The 21855-nt window shown below is 33.4% G+C and overlaps 1 protein-coding gene across 2 annotated transcripts in view; it reads left to right on the top strand.

Moving 5' to 3' along the window:
* Positions 1-6396: 6396 nt before the first annotated feature.
* The window catches only part of LOC144849190 (MORC family CW-type zinc finger protein 3-like), a 72465-nt gene continuing 57006 nt past the window's right edge, over positions 6397-21855 (top strand). For both annotated transcript variants that reach the window (XM_078706227.1, XM_078706229.1), the window contains exon 1: positions 6397-6473. The gene's annotated coding sequence lies outside the window, so the exon portion shown is untranslated. The remainder of the gene's footprint in view (positions 6474-21855) is intronic.

Genomic DNA, 21855 nt, shown 5'->3' on the forward strand with positions numbered 1-21855 from the left:
GGCGTGGCCTCGTAACTTGCAGGTACCTAGAAAAAGGTCTTCAGATTTCATATCTCAGCATAGTTGCCATTTCTGGCATTATTATGCTTTTTGGCATTATTTAGAGGCCCACTGCATCTGGCATAATGCCGCGGCATTATTTATCCGTTTTTAGTATAATCTGGCATAATTTTGTGTTTTTTGAACAACTAAAAAAATAATATACCACAGAACAAGAATAATATTTTGTTTAATCTTACAATTTCGTACATATCACCTTACACAATATCATATCGTACAAAACAGGTCTGTCAGGTTTTTTCGTACAATAGTGCATCCATCCTTTTGTTTCTGACTCGATCGACTCTTCGGATAGGAAGGCTGCTCACAAACTACCGTGTGTGCGATAGGCAGCACAACGAAACCGACGAGGCTAACCGTGATTGACCAATTATGTATTGTATTTTCGAGGGCCCCCAATGATCAGCTTTGCTCGATGGGCTACCCCCATGAAACATGGTTAAATAAAAACAATATGAAACGAAATTATAAGTCTACAGGACCAGCCCACCATGGTTGGGTGGAGCTAATAATTTAGAAAAATAGAGTTGCCCGGAAATTGGATCTCGAAATATGGAAAGAATATAAGTCTCCAGGACCAGCCCATGCCTAACCTAAATTAACTCATGGAAGAGTTAAATTGTAATTTAAAATACAAAAAAAACATTTTATATTTATTAAAAAAAAAAATCCGTAGAGATTCGAACCCCAGCTAGTAGAGCTGAGAGAATCCAAACGATAGTTACTAGAGCACTACCCGCTATGCAACAATGTACACGAGTAATGAAAAATGACAATAGTATAGTCTTATACGCGATTCATATTACGTCATTCAAATCGTTACGTCATGAATTTGCATATCCATGACGTAATGTTGAGAAAACGAATCTAGTTTTAACCTTGCTATAAGCCAGAGGGCCGGATAGCTCAGTCGGTAGAGCGTCGTGGAACACGATTATCGTGGGTTCAAACCCCATGCCGGTCGGTGGAAAAGAGTTAAAGCTATGCGAGCTTCTGTGTTTGGGGTTCACAGATTTAAACGTCCCCCTTTCCACCACACATCATGAGGCAATAACATCAAAGCATCTGATGTGTGGTACCCCCAAGGCTGTGAGAGAGCCTTACCGTGCTAGAGGCAAGGGAGCACACCATCATTTTTTTTTTTTTGGCCTGCCCTTTCTGATCTCCTAAATTTTATGTTTGCCGCCCTCAATTTTAAGAACACCTAAGTTATGTCAGCAAATTAGGAACAAATAAATAGAAATGTGTAAAGATGCCGATGCCTGGCCTGGCTTGGCTAGTGTATTCTCTCTATTTATTGAAGTACATATGCATTATTGTAATAAATAATTTTCACAATTTGTTGTGAATTTTTAACTTTGAACAAGCGAAAAGGATTTTAAACCATGTACTACATTTTACTGTGTTTGAGCATGAATGAATGATATTGAATTAAGTGAATAATTGATAATGAGAAATCAAAACAACTGATACAATGAATTAAATGATGAACAATAGCAGCCTGAACAAGCCTGGCCATCCAACCAACCCATTGATTGCTACCCCAATACAAATATTGAACAGTTGGTATGCCGTGCGTTATTATGCAAATGAGTTGGTGCAGGTGTAGTGGGGAAGATGGTATTGTTAGTCATTGCGGTCAACACGCCACACTGTTGAATTGTGATGTTGTTAATCTTTACATTAGAAGTCTATTCAAATCATGTAAAAAAAAACAATTTCTCAGGGCGGGAACCTAGCAGATCCCCTCATTTAGTAATCTCGAAAAGAAGTCCATCTGGAAAAGAAGCCCACCTCAGAGTACAAAAATTGAAGGAGCACATTTGGCTTCAATTGGCCTTAGTGCTGAGGCAGGGAGAGCACACCATACAATTTTTTATTTTTCTGTGGCTTTCGCCACCCGATTTTTGATGTAAATGTTATGTTTAGCACAAAAATCTAAATTTAACAGTGTGGCGTGTTGACCGCGAATGACTAACAATACCATCTTTTCCACTACACCTGCACAAACTCATTTGCATAACAACGCCGACATACCAATGAGGAGATATAAATTCTTTTCTAAACACGTAACGAAGAGAGTTATAATTCCTTTTTTTCTGACATTAAATTGTTAGTCATTCGCGGCGGTCAACACGCCACACTGTTGAATTTTGATGTTGTTAATCTTTTAAATTATATTATCATAAATTAACTTGCCTCTCTTAATATCTCTCTTTCAAAATAAAAAAAAACATTTTATATTTATTTTTTTTTTTAAATCCGTAGAGGTTCGAACCCCAGCTAGTAAAGTTGGGAGAATCCTACTAGATTAGTCACTTTGATTTGATTGTTCGCATTTTAAAATTTTAAACACGCGTGCGCGCGTAATTTTGCGTGCAAATAAGTGCGGATAACCACAACATTTTCTCCTAGAGAATTTGTTTTCCATATTTCAAATTCAGTTCCATTTGCATCGTAGCAGCCTTATTTTTAGTCGTGTGCAACGCGATTCTACAGCTCACTATGTCGGTCGGTTGGTCGGTAAACACTAAATTTAGCACGCGACTGCAGCCATGTATGGCCTTGTTTCAAATGTGCTTACCTCAGCCCCAGTGACCATGGTGGGCCGAGGTCCTAGAGACTCTTATTTCCGGCCATCGAGCAGCTCTATTTTTCCAAATTTTCTTACCTTAGCCCCAACCATGGTGGGGCTGAAGTCCTGGAGACACATACATTTTTATTTCCTATTTTAAATTATAAGTGCCATTTTCCGAACATGGTGGGCTAAGATCCTGGAGGCACTAATAAATATATTTATTTCATTTGAAATTAAGTGCCATTTCCGGCCATCGGGTATCTCTATTTTCCCCAATTTTCCAACCATGGTGGGACTGAGGACATTAATATATTTTTATGATATTTCCAAACATATTTCTGGTGGTGGTGGTGACATTTGCAATTACCATTTTCGCACCTCAGATATTGGGAATTATATTAGTTATTACACACAAAACTAAAAATATAAATTTGTAACGACATGGGATAAAATGTTTGGCCCACTTTGTGTCAGTTGGGGTTTTACAGACGTTTTTAAATTACGGCCACATTTTGGGGATTTGGCATTATTTTTCCCAATCTGGCATTATTTGAGACAGGCTACTACGGGGCGCCGTTTGGGACATTGCTAATTTTGTCAACACAAAATGAATTTTGTCAATACAAAATGAATTTTGTATTGACAAAATTCATTTTGTGTTGACAAAATTTATTCTGTGTGGACAAAATTCATTTTGTCTCGACAAAATTAATTCTGTGTAGACAAAATTAATTCTGTGTTGACAAAATTAATTCTGTGTAGACAAAATTCATTCTGTAACGACAAAATTCATTCTGTAACGACAAAATTCATTCTGTGTAGACAAAATTAATTCTGTGTAGACAAAATTCATTCTGTAACGACAAAATTCATTCTGTAACGACAAAATGTATTCTGTGTGGACAAAATTTATTCTGTGTAGACAAAATTCATTCTGTGTAGACAAAATTCATTCTGTGTAGACAAAATTCATTCTGTGTAGACAAAATTCATTTTGTCGCGACAAAATGAATGTTGTTAGCCTAGCCTACTCAAGCGTGGGACAAAACGTTTTTTAAAACATTTTGTCCCACGCTTGAGTAGGCTCGGTTTTAACATTTAAATTAGAAGGCGGAGTTTAAACGTGAAAAGGGCAAGACAGGGTGAAGCTATATGACTATGTACAGGGGTGCTGTTGGAGTGGTATCGAATTACATGCTTTCATAACTGCAAGATACACGCCAAATCGAGTATCCATGACGATTGCTTTCAATTTATAGACCTAACTTTGATAGCCCCTTATTATTACTTGCAAGTATACCTGCCCAAGGACGGGTTTCAAATGTTATTTAAAACATTCCCAGTACAATTCTGATCACTTTGATACCGATCATTACCCACGTAACTCTAGTATCTCCGTAATACTCACCCACCCCTACACTTCCTAACACTCCCTGCACTCGGGTGACTTTTTGAAGTACAATATATTGTTTAAAACCTTCCCAGGGTTAGGTTTGTTGATACGTATTACACGTGCACCATTTGTGTGGACGCGTGTATTAGCATTATTTTGTAAAACCCAGCAAACGCAAACTTACCTTCTACAAATTCTATCTCGATTCATTTATGTGGTCTGTATTAAATTTAAAATATGTTTTGTTACAAATATGTACATTTTGTATCTGTATATGTTTATATGATTCTATATTTAAATTAACTGTTTTTAGTTTTTCTATCTAGTTAGGTTTTATATTTACTTTTGTTTTTAGTCGCGTGAAAGCGACTCTATAGTTCACTATGTCGGTCGGTCTGTCGGTCGGTCGGTACGGTATCACTTTGCGTTTTATCGCGTTTTCTGTACTCTTTAAACTGCACGCGACTTACAGTGGCTGGCCTTGTTTGCTATATGCTTTTGAAAGAAAAATGGTAAAGCACTTTCTTTACCTCGACTCACGAATCAAACGATTTAAATTGAAAACAGAGTCCGATGCTGTTGTTTGAATATAATAATGTTAAAAATACTATATATAAATGTTATGTTTCTATGCTTATTTTACAACTTCATGGTTGATTTTATTTATTATACATTGCTAATTGCAAATAATTGTTTATAGGTTTATATTGTTCTTTGTACTTTTGATGTACGTATTCAGTCTTTGGCTGGCTTGATAAGATTGATGTTAAATAAAAATGCATTTTTCACTAATAAAATATGGAGTTGTATCGAGAGAGTATCGTAAAGTAAACTTGCGTAATCTTGGAGAAGCCCAGACCCTCAGTCAAACCAGAATGGTTTTCGGTCTGGAAAGGTCATTATTACACTGTCTGGGGTGTTGATATTTATACATCGAATGTTTTATGGGAAATCAGTCCTGAACCTAGCCAACGTAGGCTACCTGGCCTACTTACTACTGTAGGTTAGAAGTTATTAGGTTTCGCAGGGTGGATGACTGTTAAAATAAAACTAACGTGAGCAATCTTTTGTAGTCAGTTCTTTAAATGTTTTTTTTTCTTCAAATAACGGACAGCTTTCAGCATCATTATTTCTGCAATGATTATTATTATCTTAAAGATATATTGTCCCCTGAAAAAATGTTTTTTTTTAAATCTTTTTGTTGAATATGTTATTTTAATGTCACATATTAGTTATTCACTTTCACAAAAAATTGGGTCTGAAAAAAAATTATTTACCTGAAAAAACTGTAATTTAAAGCAAAAAATGGTCAAATTGTCTGGAAGCCAATGGGTTTTTGGGTAATTTAACTGTTTATTTTGTCTTTTTATAGGTGAAATAATTTTTTCCCCGTTCTTTTTTCTTATGGAAGTGAACAACTTCATTAAAACTGAATAATGGCCTATTCAAAGTCCAATTTTAAAAATCTTTATTTTTCATGATTTTGGGAGACAATACATCTTTAATTTTAAAATAAAGTATATACATTTTATAAGATTAATAAATAATATTTTAAACGACAAAATATTAAATAGCCCCATTACTACAATTTTACTTATGTAATAAGCATGGCTCTAATGAAAACCATTTTCCGATTTTTTAATATAGAATACATTATAATAATAATTATTACTGACGACGTAGATATTAAATTGTCAAAGTATGAATACTGATCATATCTGATATTTTCAGGGGGCCCAGATATTATAAAATAGATTATTATGATAGCAATAGAGACGGGGGCTTATGCTCAGTCATAATAACTGAACCAATAACAAATGTCAAAGATTCGCGCGCTGTCATCATTTATAGCTTCACCTTGTCTTGCCCTTTTCACGTTTAAACTCCGCCTTCTAATTTAAATGTTAAAACCGAGCCTACTCAAACTTGAGTAGACTAGGCTAACAAAATTCATTTTGTCGCGACAAAATGAATTTTGTTGCAACAAAATGAATTTTGTCGCCACAAAATGAATTTTGTCGTTACAGAATGAATTTTGTCGCCACAAAATGAATTTTGTCCTTTCAGAATGAATTTTGTCTACACAGAATTAATTTTGTCAACACAGAATTAAATTAATTTTGTCTACACAGAATGAATTTTGTTTACACAGAATTAATTTTGTCGAGACAAAATGACTTTTGTCCACACAGAATAAGTTTTATCAACACAAAATGAATTTTGTCAACACAAAATGAATTTTGTCAACACAAAATGAATTTTGTATTGACAAAATGAATTTTGTATTGACAAAATTGTAATATTTCGACAAAATTGTCCCAAACGACGCCCCGTACTACGGCATAATTTAAATTTTATCGCTGGCAACACTGTATCTCAGATTTCGATCTTCTGTCTTTTGCATGCTTTGGATGTCTTTGCTTTACACCCATTCAACCACGGGTAATGCTTTTAGTATCCCCATTTTACACTTTCTCTGGGAAAAAATTAGAAACAAGTGTTTCTCAACTGATTTGTGTCATATGGGGTCTATATATCCACCAAAAAAAAGTTCCAGCTCATCTGGCCTGGGGAAAGCCGCCATTTTGGATTTTCAAAATGGCCGCCATAAAATACAGGTTTTTGCTCATATCTCCTCTTCTCATCATGCATGGAAATGATTTTGGTGGCAAAGTGTATGTTTTGAGGGTCAAGGAATCTAAATACAGCATTTTGAAGTTCACTCAATGACCGCCATCTTGTTTTTCAAAATGGCCGCCTTAAAATACAGATTTGTGCTTATCTCAGCTTCTACATCATGTATAGACATGATTTTGGTGGCAAAATGTAGGTTTTGACGGCCAAGGAATCCAAATACAGCATTAATTTGAATTTCACCCATTGGCCGCCATTTTGAAAATCAAAATGGCTGCTATAAAATTTACAGATTTGTCCTCATATCTCAGCTTCTACATCATATGAACGTAATTTTGGTAGAAAAGTATATGTTTTGAAGGTCAAGGAATTCAAATATAGTATTTTAAAGTTCACCTAATGCCCGCCATTTTGTTTTTCAAAATGGCTGCCATAAAATTTACAGATTTTTCCTCGTACCTCAGCTTCTACATCGTGCATGGAAGTGATTTTGGTGGCAATGTTTATGTTTTGAGGGTCAAGAAATCTAAATACAGCTTTTTGAAGTTCACTCAATGGCCACCATTTTGATTGTCAAAATGGCCACCATAAGCTACAGGTTTTTGCTAATTTATGAGCTACTATGATTATGATTTTGCTAAGCCTATGTTTTGAAGGTTACAGAATAAAAACAAAATTCAGCTTTTGAAATACAGTTGGAAAGTGATGACGAGAATAAGTCAATATGTTGGTGATAATATATGGGAACCACAATGATTATGACCCCAGGAGATACTGTACACAAGAAGATATCAGCGATGTACTGTATAACTATATCATTCGCATGAAGAACCTAAAAATAAAATATTCTAAAAAAGTTTGTTAGACGACATTTTAAGATATTTTCCAAATCCTAAAGAGAAGCATGGCCAACTTTAGTTAAGCATATTCCAATCAGATACATTATAGATAAAGCAAGTAAAGCAATTTAAAGCAACATATCTTATGTGACTGAATGGATGGTTACCTAATACACTGGAGACTAACACTACTTCACCATAACTGGTCTGGATTTATGCATGTAGGTATAATGCGATAACTGGACAAATCGACGATAGTTTATGCCGATCATTCTTTTTTATCCAATTAACATGTCAACAGTTTATACAATGGTACAGCCACTCTGAAAACGTATATCTAGCTGCTCATCTACCAGTCATAATAATATCTTTTCAGGAGCTTTCTTGGTTATATTGGACATACTGGTGGGTTGAGGTTGTGCATAACCTACTTTAAAGAGAACTGTATATTCTAAAGCTCTTAGTGGATGCAGCTATGTATCATATAATGATGACACAAGATGAGGATGTACCATTTTGTCTCCAGATATAGACACAGTATAGGACAATTGACCATGATGGCCAATATGCCTGAACGACAAATTTCCATATACATACAATACAAGATGTTCCAAAAGAATGGACATCATGCAACGTGTTATAATGGTGAAGAATCAGTTTTCAGACATGAGCACAATAGAGAAAACCTTATGTATCTTGAAATTTGTCTTTCAGCATTTCCAGATATAGCCTTCCACTTTTGGCATTTTGGCCATTATTAGCTGCTGCTGCTATATCTGAACCTGGAGCTCCCAATTGCACAAACATGCCTAAAAAGTTATACCATCTAATGATACAGCCACAGCTTAAATGTTCTTGATATCTTTTTGACTTTCCCAGAAAGCTCTTAAGAATCTTTCGAGTTTGACGACAAATGGCAGTTTTCTTTCTCTAACTATTTGCATTACTTTTACGTCACATTGGTTGATCGAAGGTTATTAGGATGGCAGATAAGCAGCTAGATTTAAACATAAATGCAGACCATTTAGGGTGACTAGTGTTGATCTCCCAGTGTATTACCATGTATTCATAAGATATGTTACTTGCTTTATCCATAAGTTGTACTTTTAACTGCAAGTTGGCCATGCTTCTCTTTATATTTGGAAAATATCTTTACATGTCTATGTAACTTCTTTAGAATATCTTGTTTATTAGTTTCTTCTCGCGAATGATAGTTACAGTACACTCTCTGGTATCTTCTTGTGTACCTCTTTGGTCATAATCAGTATGGAACTCGATCTTGTGATTAACTCACGACGTTGACATAGTAATAATGATGATTGTGATAGCGATAGATCTCGGAGACTACACAAAGGGGGTTGTACATAAATTTTGTTTTTATTATTATATGTTGTGCCAGTTTGATTGGGAATTTTAAAACTATTACTGTATTTAACAAACTGTATGAAAAAAAAAGCAACATCTAAAGCCAGTGGAGCAGTATAAGAAGATCTGATCACTTTCCGACTCTTTATTTTAGAATGCTGATTTTTTATTCTGTAACAATCAAAACATAGACTTAGTTATCAAAATCATGTCTTCATTATGTATATGAGCTACGAAATTAGCAAAACCTGTATTTTATGGTGGCCATTTTGAAAAAAAAATGGTGGCCATTAAGTTAACTTAAAAAAAATGCTGTAATTGAAATCCTTGACCCTCAAAATATATACATTGCCACCAAAATCACTTCCATACATTATGTGGAAGTTGAGATAAGAGCAAAAATCTGTATTTTTATGGTGGCCATTTTGAAAAACAAAATGGCGGCCATTGAGTGAATTACGAAAATGCTGTTTTTTGATTTCTTGACTCTCACAACTACACTTTGTCACTAAAATCACGTTCATACACGATGTAGAAGTTGAGATGAGTACAAATCTGTATTTTATGGCGGCCATTTTGAAAAACAAGATGGCGGACATTCAGTAAACTTCAAAATGCTGTATTTGGATTCATTGACCCTCAAAACATATACTTTGCCACCAAAATCATATCCATACATGATGTGGAAGCTGATAGATGAGCAAAAATATGTATTTTATGGCGGCCATTTTAAAAATCCAAAATGGAGGCTTTCCCCAGGCCAGATGAGCTGGAACTTTTTTTTGGTGGACATATAGAACCTATATAACTCAAATCAGTTGAGAAACACTTGTTTCTAATTTTTTCCCAGATTGGCCCTTTTTAGACTTAAAATAGGGATACTATTTGGTTATTTTTTTTTTATATTTAGAAAAGGACGACAATGTGGGCTGAACAGAACTGTGAAATTCAGACAGTCTTTCTCAATACATCTCTTTTTCAGACAGTCAGCAAGCATTTTGAATATTTTTTACGAACGGAAGACATCTTCAATTCGAATCCGGGACGATTCGGCCCTGAGACGATTCGGCCCGGGACGATTTGGCCCACTTTTGGTGCGACGATCCGGCTCACTTTTGGGCCGAAACATCCCAATTTGAGGGCCGAAATTGATATTGACAATGACGTTGATATAGCCAGGCCTAGCTAGGGGGCATAGCCTATATGACCGATTGGGCCGCCGACAAGTTGAGCTGCCGGTAATTTCTATGAAACGCCCAGTCCGTTTACGACATTTCGCGTATTGTCATGTTTAGAGTGGTGTCCTAGTAGTACATAAGTTCATGGTTTTTATTAGGTTCATTGTGTCATGAAAATAAATAATATATAATTACATAAACTATAATTGGATTTTTGTTGGTTTGAACTGCCATAACAACGCAGTAAAGAAAAGTAGTCTAGGCCTATTTAATAATTTAATTGTCTTTCAAGCTAAAAATGCAGTGCACTCCATAATATTTTTCTCGTGTGTAGGCCTACCACGAAAAGTCACATTGTCTATCAGGACTAATAAATAGAGTATTGATATTCTTCGAATGAGGTTAAATATTTTTTTTACTATTTTTTAATATCATATTTTATTGAATTTTATAATGTTAATACACAAAATATTTTACTAAAAAACGGTGATTTTATGTAATTATTTATTTTACCGAAAAATGGAGTAGGCCTAGTTCATACAACGGTTCCCCCATACAACTGCCGCCTGAGGGGGGTACCATGTTTAGCTAAAAACGATCATTTTCGGTGATGTTTTAGGCCTTAGATTTTCATAATTATTTCTTTAATTCTAATATTTAATAATATATACTAAAAACCGTGATATATAAACTTTTGAATATACATCGTTATCCCTAATATAAATAGAACTTCTATTAAACGATCACCGGCGAAAGTTAGCATTTGGCGTTTCATAGAATATAACGGCTCAACTTGTCGGCGGCTAAACTTGAAAAATAAATACTTAATTAATAATAATTTGTTAAATACTAAGGATGGCTGATGTACCAAACAGCGGTAACTGTGCACCAGTTTGCTGTATGCAATTTGCAGTAATGCTTTTAATTGATACGCCGCTTGAGTTTGGTCACGTGACTGAGAATGTTCAACTTTTAAATGTAAACATGATCGTAGTGTTTAAAAGCATAAATAAAACACAAACAATTCATATTTAATATTAATTCTTGTTTATTATGTTTAATATTAATTGAAAATATGTGTACAGCCACATCAAAACCAGGCACTTGGTGAAATATTTTTTTTTTAGTTATTACTATAATTATATTACTCACAATATATCCTTCAAAATGGTGTTTGGATCATTTAAATCAAGCAAATATTCCCAGAGTTATAGCAATAAATGTATATAGCATTTATACAACAATTTACTTTTAATTACTGAGTAATTAACAGTCAAAGTTTAATGACAAATCAGACAGGAAGTTGCCCCATGCTGTTACAGATTGAACAATTAACACCTTAGCAACACTACCTTCTTGATAAACAATCATTCTGAAATTTGGCACACCTGTTCAATATAGTGTTTTCTGATATTCCTGAAAATTTCATCAAAATCCGAGGTGGTTATCATAGTTAATTATGACGATTACAAAATACCACTAATTTACGTAAAATCTGTCAAATTCATTTATAATAGTGTAGTGTAAGAATAATACAGTAGGCCTACTAGTAGGTATTCAGAAGATTTCCTTAGCTTATTATTAGTTCTGAACAAATTTAAAAAAAAACAGCAAACATTTTATTAATGTACTTTATTCAATTTTATTTCTCTTTTTACTTTATTTTATCTGCTTTTTATTCAAAATGGCGCAGGGCACACAATGTCTCTCGTTTCTGGTCGGCAAAATTCAGTTACCAGTATTTTATTTGTGAGTGATTTGTATTGCACTTGTTTTTACTGTGAATGTTATGTAATACATCTATTGTTGAACCAGCACCTGGCCTGATCATGACAGATAGCCACACCCGATAGCTTGAACAATGTTTTTAAGCATGATGAATAACGTAAAATTTAGCCAAGGTACCAGTATTTTATTTGTGAGGGATTTGTATTGTACTTGTTTTTACTGTTGTTAATGTTATGTAATACATCTATTGTTGAACCAGCACCTGGCCTGATCATGACAGGTAGCCACACCCGTTAGCTTGAACAATGTTTTTAAGCATGATGAATAACGTGAAATTTAGCCAAGGTACCAGTATTTTATTTGTGAGGGATTTGTATTGTACTTGTTTTTACTGTTTATGTTTCGCAAAATATCCATTTATTGACAGGTACACACAATCCCCACACACCCGGCCCATCATTGGCATTTTAAGCATAATGAAATTTAACCAAATTAAAATAAATAAAATAGCCTAGTAAGTAAAGCATTGCAGGAGGCTTATTATACTATAGAGATGAAAATTCTATCTTATTTAAATTGGGCTAGGCCTTGTTGTTGTTATTACTAGCTAGCTAGGCCTATGCCATGCAGCCTATCTAGGCTAGTAGCCCAACGTAGTAGTACTGTAGTAGGCCTAGGCTTATTAGTAGAGTCAGGTCTAGCCTATAGGCCTAGTCAACTCTTACGATAAATAACTTAGCTAGGCCCTTTACTTTAGTATGTTTATAACTTATTGTTAGCAAGTATGAGTCAGTACACGCCACTTTAGTATTACTGTGTACAGTACTTAGATGAACTAAAAATATATTTTCCTCGACGAGCGTGTACTAGCATAAGATTTTGTTGACCTGGAATTTTCCATGCTGGATGGGTCATGTGACAAAATTAAACCAATCAAATCGCTTCTTTCAGCGTGTTCGTAGCAACAAGGCCGTTTTTGTTTACACTAAAGGGTTCTATAAAATCGGTTTTTATTGGTCTATATCGTACAATCTGTGACATCATTCGTTTATTTTTAGATTCATGAAAAAAATACCTATCGAATGATACCAAGCTTTCAGGGGTTATCTACAAAACTACGGCATAGGAATGACGAAAATAACTGCTTTTTTGTAACGAATTACCTCGTTCTTTCAATCGAAACACGAGGATAGAGGTTCAGATTTATGTAATTTTTACCACCTTTCCATTTGAATTAGTTAATAAGGCATATATTTTTGAAATCTACGGTAAATTTCCTATCAGATAATGGTAAAAAAACAAAATGGTCAAAATATGAGTTTCACACATTCAAATGCATTTTACACAAATCCCTATCTAGCGACAAGCGCCTGGTTTTGATGTGGCTGTACACATGTTTAAATTTACATATTTAATGTGAAAATAATGAAAAAATATTAATTAAAAACCAACCTACCGCTAATTGGATCAGGCCAAATGGCTGGTCCAATTATATACATAATAATTACATCCCATAATAGTATGACAATCGTACAATGGACCAGTCCATGAGATATTTTATTTATTAAGGTATTGTGAAATGCAGTTTGTAGGTATATCACGTCACCATGTGACTTACCTACATGTAAGTGGAGGGTACCCCCTTTCTTCAGTTCGCGCTAAAGACATATCTTTACCCTATCTATTTTTTCATAAAATTGTTACTTGTTACTATGTCACTTTATATTATGTTTCAGGCTTGCCCAACACAAGTCCTCCTTCATCGGGATCAAGCCTTCTTTCAATGTTACTTTGTCATATTATGACATAAAACATTAACATAAAAAATAATAGTTGTGAATAAATAATAAATTACATTACAATACATTATTACATTACCGCTAATTGGAAAAAATCGCTAATTGGTACATCTACCTTAGGCCTAATATATAAAATAAATTACTGAAAAAACATAATTTTATATTCGGATTTACGGCGTGCGTGTCTAAAGATACGGTACCGTATCCTAACTTCCATTTGCTAAAGGTACGGTAAAATTGCATTACGTCATAATCAGCCAATACGTGTACGTGTGTACGTCATTATATAAGGACTTTGGATTTTTTTTCATATCGCGTCTGTAGAGAATGCCTATAGTATCAGCGGCGCCAGGCTGCATGGATGTGTGCGCTGATTCTGTGACTCGGCCCCGGGGCTAGACCTAGCAATTAAATGTAAATTAAATAGATAGATAAATAAATAAATAAATACATTTAGCAATTAAATGTTGAATCCAGAAGTTTAATAACAGGCGACAACGTCGATGCTGTAGTAATAGAGCAAGTTCATATGGTTGGTGGACGTTGCATAAATCGTTTAAAACATGCACTCAATCTCAAATATTATTTCATTATATTACATAGCCTATGTAAATACGTGAACGTGATTGGTTGAAACTGCGTCACGTGACTACCGCTGCGAGGATCGTAAATCGTATATATCCTCGAGAACGATGATATTGACCGATTAATTTTCGCGTAATTATCGTGTCCCCTGTTATTAAACATATACATTCTCGAGTTCGATGATATTGACTGTGTAATTTTCGTGTGGCAACACTCGCGTTCGCCGATAAATAAACAAAAGTCATCTACTGGATTTGAACTCGGGTGGCTCCATCGCAAGACAACGCTTTCATCGCTGCGCCACGCAGCTTGCTTGAAGAAATTATTCATCTAAACTATTTAAACTATGCATACATAGCGCCCTCATTTGTTATTAGTCCTCCCTAAATGTGATGAAACACCGTTTGTGATTGGTCAGTAGTAACCTAGTAACTAGTACGCGCTGAACATCCGGTGATTCGGCTTGCTCCTCGAAGAGAAGACGATGAATTGTTTATTCGGCCTACCTGATTATAATATTATTATTAATAGGCTTATTGATGGAAATTCTTCTGTTAATTTAAACGACCTAGGCCTAAGTGAATATTTTATTGCCAAGGAATCATTAATTAGTAATTATCTGTATATTATTCTTCGCAAGGTAAGGTGTCTAGGCAGGAGGCTTGTTTACATACAATACAAATACTCTAGGCCTACTATAGAATAGGAGGCCTAGCCTGGCTTCACCCAACCCAGCAGACTTGTTCTAATCTTGGCTATATAATATAACAGATATCGCCTTTTATATCGGTAAAATATAAGATTTAACATCCCCTCGGGATGATATTATGTTCTCGGGGAATTATATATCCCTCAGCTGCCGCTTCGGGATATATATTCCCTCGAACATAATATCATTCCCTCGGGGATGTCAAATCTTATATTTCACCTCTAAGCAGGCAATATCTGTATAATACAACATATAAATGTTCTTAATTCTATTAAAATAGATAAACATCAATGTATTCTGCTAGGAGACTTTAATATTGATCTGTCCAAATCGGACGATGATAAGTCGATAGATGCATTTTCTACAGCCTTAACTTGTATTAATTTAAATCAAATCATAACCGTTCCTACTAGGATTACGAAAACGTCATCGACAATTATAGATCATATCTATACTAATGTTGTTAGCAATTCAATACATTCTGGTACAATCGCATGTGATATTTCAGATCATTTACCTACATTTGCAATATTTGCTAACACAAAGTATACAGGAAACGTTAAGGGTAAAATTAAGTATAGAAACTACAAATATTTTGATGAACAAAGATTTATTGATGAACTATCTCTTATTTCTTGGGATGCAATTTACTCTTGTAATGAGGTTGATGAAGCATACAAGTTATTTGTTTCATTATTTAGTGATTATTGTAATATTCATGCTCCAATGGTAGAAAGATCTTCAAAAACAAAAACAAAAAACAAACCATGGATTACCAAATCAATTAAAAAATCAATTAATAAAAAATATAAGTTGTATTCAAAGGTGATTAAATCAGGACATGAAATTAGTAAAGTGTCCATATATAAGAAGTATAGAAATACGTTAACAAAAGTACTTAGACTAGCTAAAAGAAATTACTATACTACTTTACTTTTACACAACCAGAATAATTCCTCGAAAACATGGCAAACTATCAATAATCTTCTTGGAAAAAACAAATCTAATCATAACCTACCTGAAAAATTAATAATTAAACACGATAATAGTAATGAAATAGTTCAGGATACTCCCGAACAAATTGTAAATACCTTTAATCAGTATTTCACTAACATCGGTCCCAACCTTGCAGAGAAAATTGCATCTACATCAATGTATTCTGATTTTTTGACAAATGTTTCAGACAAATCTTTCTTTTTAAACCCTACATGTTATGACGAAGTTCTTCATTTATTAAAAGGTATTGATATTAGAAAATCAGCGGGATATGATGATTTACCGGCTAAATTGATTGTTATAGCTGCAAACGTCATTGCAATGCCGCTATCCTACATTATTAATTTATCATTTACACATAGTCGTTTCCCCACTGCTTTGAAAGTAGCAAAAGTAATACCTCTATTTAAGAAAGGTAATACAGATAACCCCGGTAATTATCGTCCAATTTCCATTTTGCCTTTATTTAGTAAAATTTTTGAAAGAATTATCAATAACAGACTTATTATCTTCTTTGAAAAATATAATTTGTTCTTTAAACACCAGTACGGTTTTCGTGAAAAATATAGTACAAAACTAGAATTTAATTCGTCACTTTGTCGAATTATAGGTGATCATTTTTATCATTTTACCGAAATAATTTTTTTGCATGTACGTTAACATACGATCAGAAAATTGATGTATGCCATCCTATTATACGCTTTAGTGCTGAGTTGTGCCTATTATATGCCATATACAATATGTACAGTATATAATGTATCTATATACAGTGTAGCATAGGTGAAATTACGGGACACACATCATGTTCTAATTTTTTGGTATGATGGAATTATCAAAATAAACTCGAAGATGACAATTTCGAAAGATAATGAATTGAGCAAATAAATACAAGAATTGGAAGAGAATTTGGCACGTAGAAGCGCTGTGCGCGCTCTTTGAAATTTGTATAACTTTGACGAAAAAGATGAAAAAACTACTTTTTAACTTCAACTGGCCATATGTTAACGTCACAACATCCGATAGGTATGGAACGCCGTTTACGCAACATTTCGATGATATGAATTGAATGGCGCGATATACGAATGAAATGTTTTGATATGAATTAAATGGCGCGATATATGAATAAAATGTTTTGAATTGAATGTTTTGAATTGAATGTTTTGAATGAAATGTTTTGAATTGAATGTTTTGAATAAAATGTTTTGAATAAAATGTTTTGAATTGAATGTTTTGAATAAAATGTTTTGAATTGAATGTTTTGAATGAAATGTTTTGAATGAAATGTTTTGAATGAAATGTTTGAATTGAATTGAAAAGTCAAACTATTGGCGGCGTATGTCATTCCCGCTAAAAAAATACAAATACGATGCGTTTTTATCTTTAATTAATTTGTGTACATGTCATCATTAATACATTTCCTTTCTTTTATAATCTTATACATTAATTATACTTATGTATTTTTTTATACATACATTATCAATTAACAAAAATTGTTTTCTCTTTTTAACAAATAACAATCTTTTTAATTCTTGCTTTGCTTGAAAATAAATACAAAATAAAATGCGTTTTATCTTTAATTAAACCGTTTTAGTATTGCTTTTATATTAGAGTTAAGGGAATAATATTATTAATATTCATTCCAAACAACTTGGCGTATATAACAAAAGGAGAAGAAGCTAACCCGGCCGGCTTAAGAGGTTGAGAGAAAAAATCGTAAGCGAGAATGACATACGCCACCAATAGTTTGACTTTTTCAATTCAATTCAAACATTTCATTCAAAACATTTCATTCAAAACATTTCATTCAAAACATTTTATTCAAAACATTAAATTCAAAACATTTCATTCAAAACATTCAATTCAAAGCATTCAATTCAAAACATTTTATTCATATATCGCGCCATTCAATTCATATCAAAACATTTCATTCGTATATCGCGCCATTCAATTCATATCATCGAAATGTTGCGTAAACGGCGTTCCATAGATAGGCTTAATTTTTATATGAATTCATATCTAAATTTCATCAGCTTTCATAATAAATTATAATTATCAAGGTAACCTTTAATTCTGAAGAGCTGTAAGATATTCAAATTTACGGCGAAGGTGAAATTACACGACCTACGTTATTCAAGTTTTTACGCGTGATGACGTCATCAAAATAAAAATAGTGGCAGGTCATGAGAAAGTCAATTAATTGAGCAATCACATACTAAAATTTGAGCAAAAATCAGGCACAAATTATTAGAGATGCGTTCTATTGAATGTGATAAAATATGACAAAAGAGAAAAAAAATTGAAGTGGCCATTTGATGACGTCACAACATTTTGTACGTCAAATGTGTACATGAATTCATATCTACAACTCAATGGCTTCCCGAATAAGTTAAAAAAAATGGGGGTCATCTTGCATTCTGAAGAGTTATTTTCATTTTGAAAATGCCTTATTTTTCACCATTTTCAGCACTTTGATGCAATTAATTTGCGCATTTTGTCATTTTTAACGTGCTCGTATAGCGTTATCTTAAGTCGGAATGGACTCAAAATCGGTGAATGTACTAAGAATTGTGAGTAGATTGTGATTTATACATCAAATTTTATTTTTACGCTTTTTAAAAATCGCGTGCGCAAAAACGTGTTTTTGCGCAGTAATTTTTTGAAACGCGCAAATGGCCTAATTCATGCTCTAAATTGATCAAAACTTAATTTTGAGCGTTCTAAATTTTTAACGCGCGATTTCACGTGCATGACCTTGAAACGCGCAACTTTTTATTTGCTAATATTTTTACCCTTGACCTGAAGTTTACGTGTAGTGAATTTCATTAATATGTGATAATGAATTATGGAGATATGATTGATAATGTGATTTCACAAAATGGCGTATAAATGACGTCACGAATGAGTGATCACGCTGGAAAGCTTATTAGGATTAAGTTATATCATTTGAAAGATATTCTGAAATTTTGGTAATCATTGACATTAAACTTTTTGAGATAATTGTTACACAAAATAGTGTACAGAAACAATAAAAAGAAAAATAAAGATTTGATACAATAACAATAGGTGATCATTTTATTCTAAATGATCACCTAATTATCCCTAATTAATCTAATTAATAATTTTCTTTACCAAGTTGATAATAATAAGTCTTCACTAGGTATATTTATTGATTTTTCTAAAGCCTTCGATACAATTAATCACCAAATTTTGTTATCCAAATTATATTATTATGGTATTAGAGGGCAACCGTTACTTTTGATTACCGATTATTTAAAAAATAGATCCCAATTTGTTTTTTCGAACGGTCAAAGCTCCGATCAATTATCAATTCAATGCGGTGTTCCGCAAGGCTCGGTTCTTGGACCCACTCTTTTTCTAATCTATATTAATGATTTACCAAATTCTTCCAGTTTTTTTGAATATCGTTTATTTGCTGACGACACTACCTTATATCACAATTTTGCAGGCAGTAATATTGATTTGTCTATGGTAAATCATCATTTAAAAAAAATATCAAACTGGTGTGACGCTAATAAATTAACTGTTAATTTAGTTAAAACTAATTATATTATTTTTTGTAACCGATTTAAAACTATTAATAAATCAAACAATATTTATTACAAACATGTTATGATTAAAGAAGTCAATGAAATTCAGTTTTTAGGTGTTAAATTAGATAAACACATCACATGGAAGAGCCATATAAACTTTATTAAAAATAGGATAAAAAAGAAATCTGGAATTCTGTTTAGTTTACGCCATATTGTACCCCGTAATATTTTACTTATGCTTTATAAATCATTTATTCAATCAAATATTACTTATGGTTTAGAAGTCTGGGGTAGCACGTATAAGTCGCATCTATATCCTATTTTACTTGTCCAAAAAATGTGTCTTAGATGTATAACTTTCTCTGATTTTATGGCTCCATCTTCTCCATTATTTAAAGATCTGGGTATTTTAGACGTTTTTAAGGTGTTTGAATTTAGTATAGTTAAAGACCCCTTCCCTTCAATTTTGGACGTTTTTTGGAAAATAATACATATATATCACTTTAAAAACATTAAACCATGTCATTCCTTGTCTTAAATGTACGTTTTATGGTAAATTATGATAAAAAGTGAGAAACAATGCACTACCTAAGTAGCTCGCGGCGATCGACCTCTCGTGGACGGTCTTAGGCCTAGCCTAGCTAGGCTTAGTTTTGTAGGCCTAGCTGGTAAACATCGGTAACGTACGAACATCGTACGCTAGCTATATACCTAGCCTGACGTTGTATAGTTGCTGCATTAATTGTCTTTCTATTTTTGCCAGACTCCGTTGATACAAATTGGGGAAAACCCGGTATTTTCGCTGAAAAGTTAGGAGTCTTCCATTTGTTTTGGCCTCACGATCGATCGAAAAGTGGGCGAATTACAGGTGAAAAACAAAAATATCAATCCGCGCGCAATGCATTTTGGGATTTATAGCGGGCCGCTATAATTATTAGAATCGACTTATTTTTCACATTTTTAACCGTTTAAAGACGAAAAAAGTTATCGCAATAGGACCATATAGTATTATTTTTACATTAAATATAGTTTGTGATCTTAAATTAGATCTAAAAAACGTAGGGAAGGGGGCTTTAAGTTTGTTCACGACCAAATTAACGGCAAAACACCACATCAAACAATGGAATACTTTTATTTAATTACACATAATGCTAGTACCAGATTTAGTAATAGATATAATTTTGCAATTCCGAAAGCTCGCACAGATGCTGGTAAATTTAGAATTTCTTTTAATGGAGCTCAACTTTGGAATAATTTACCCTTAGTTATAAAATGTACCTCTTCTAGATTTAAATTCATAAATGAAGTTAAATGTTTACTTTTACAAAAATATTAATGTTAGCCCTTGTTTACGTTATTTCTTTTATATAGTTGCTGTTTCTTTCTTATTGAATTATTGTTGATAGATGAAAATGTATGCATTATGACTAATTTATTTTTTGTGACAGGAGTCAAACCTTGATTAGCGAAAGCTATTTTTGGCTCCTTTTCACACACACATACATATTGTATTGTACTATTTATGTATGATGATGTGAATAAAGTTGGTATTAATATATTATTAGTATTATAATCTGATATGTTGGTAGCCAAATTAGAAGTAAAGGAATTATAATTCAATGTTGGATATTGTGTTGCGTCGAGTTCATTCGTCCATAGTTACTATATATGAGGGTTTTGTTTTTATTCCAAATGGCCTATTTAGACCTATATTTTTTATTATTTAACTTTGTTTACAGATGTAACCATAAACAACAAGCAAATGCGGACAATAAAGGGGCCCTCAAATAGTATGATTTAGACAGAAGCCCCAGGGCTGAGTCACAAAAATCAGCGCACACATGCAGTTGGCCACAGCCTGGCACCGCTTTCCCTACACAAACAAACTCATATAATGAGGCTAGGTTATAGTACGTAGTAGGCCTCTCTTGAAATGGTTTTCTGTATTCTAGAATTAAAATCAACATGTTTTGGCTTTTCAATAATAACAGACATGGCTACATTTAGTTTTTGTCACACACGACAGCGATAAATGAAGCATAAAGAAAATGTTTGTTAAGCAGTTGATCACTGTTTTCGCGATAAAACAAATCTAATGTCCTTATACGATGACGTGACACACGTACTGTACCAGCACCCCATTGGCTGATTATGATGTAATTCAATTTTACCGTACCTTTAGCAAACGGAAGTTAGGATACGATACTGTATCTTTAGCCACAGCGTTCAATTTATTACTTCGAAAACTTTGGGTTTTTCTTCAACAACGCCAACAGAAGGTGTAACTTGTCTAATCACTGTCGACAATGTTTTCAAATTGTTTGCTTTATTGCATCTTTATCCCTAGTAGTACTAACCCATTAGTCTCTCTAAAAATAAAGTTTGGGGAAAAAAAGCTTAGTCTATGTTTATAAAATGCATATCAAAGCCGATAAATTTA

The sequence above is a fragment of the Antedon bifida genome, chromosome 7 (genome assembly GCF_963402885.1).
Source record: "Antedon bifida chromosome 7, ecAntBifi1.1, whole genome shotgun sequence".
NCBI lineage: Eukaryota > Metazoa > Echinodermata > Crinoidea > Comatulida > Antedonidae > Antedon > Antedon bifida.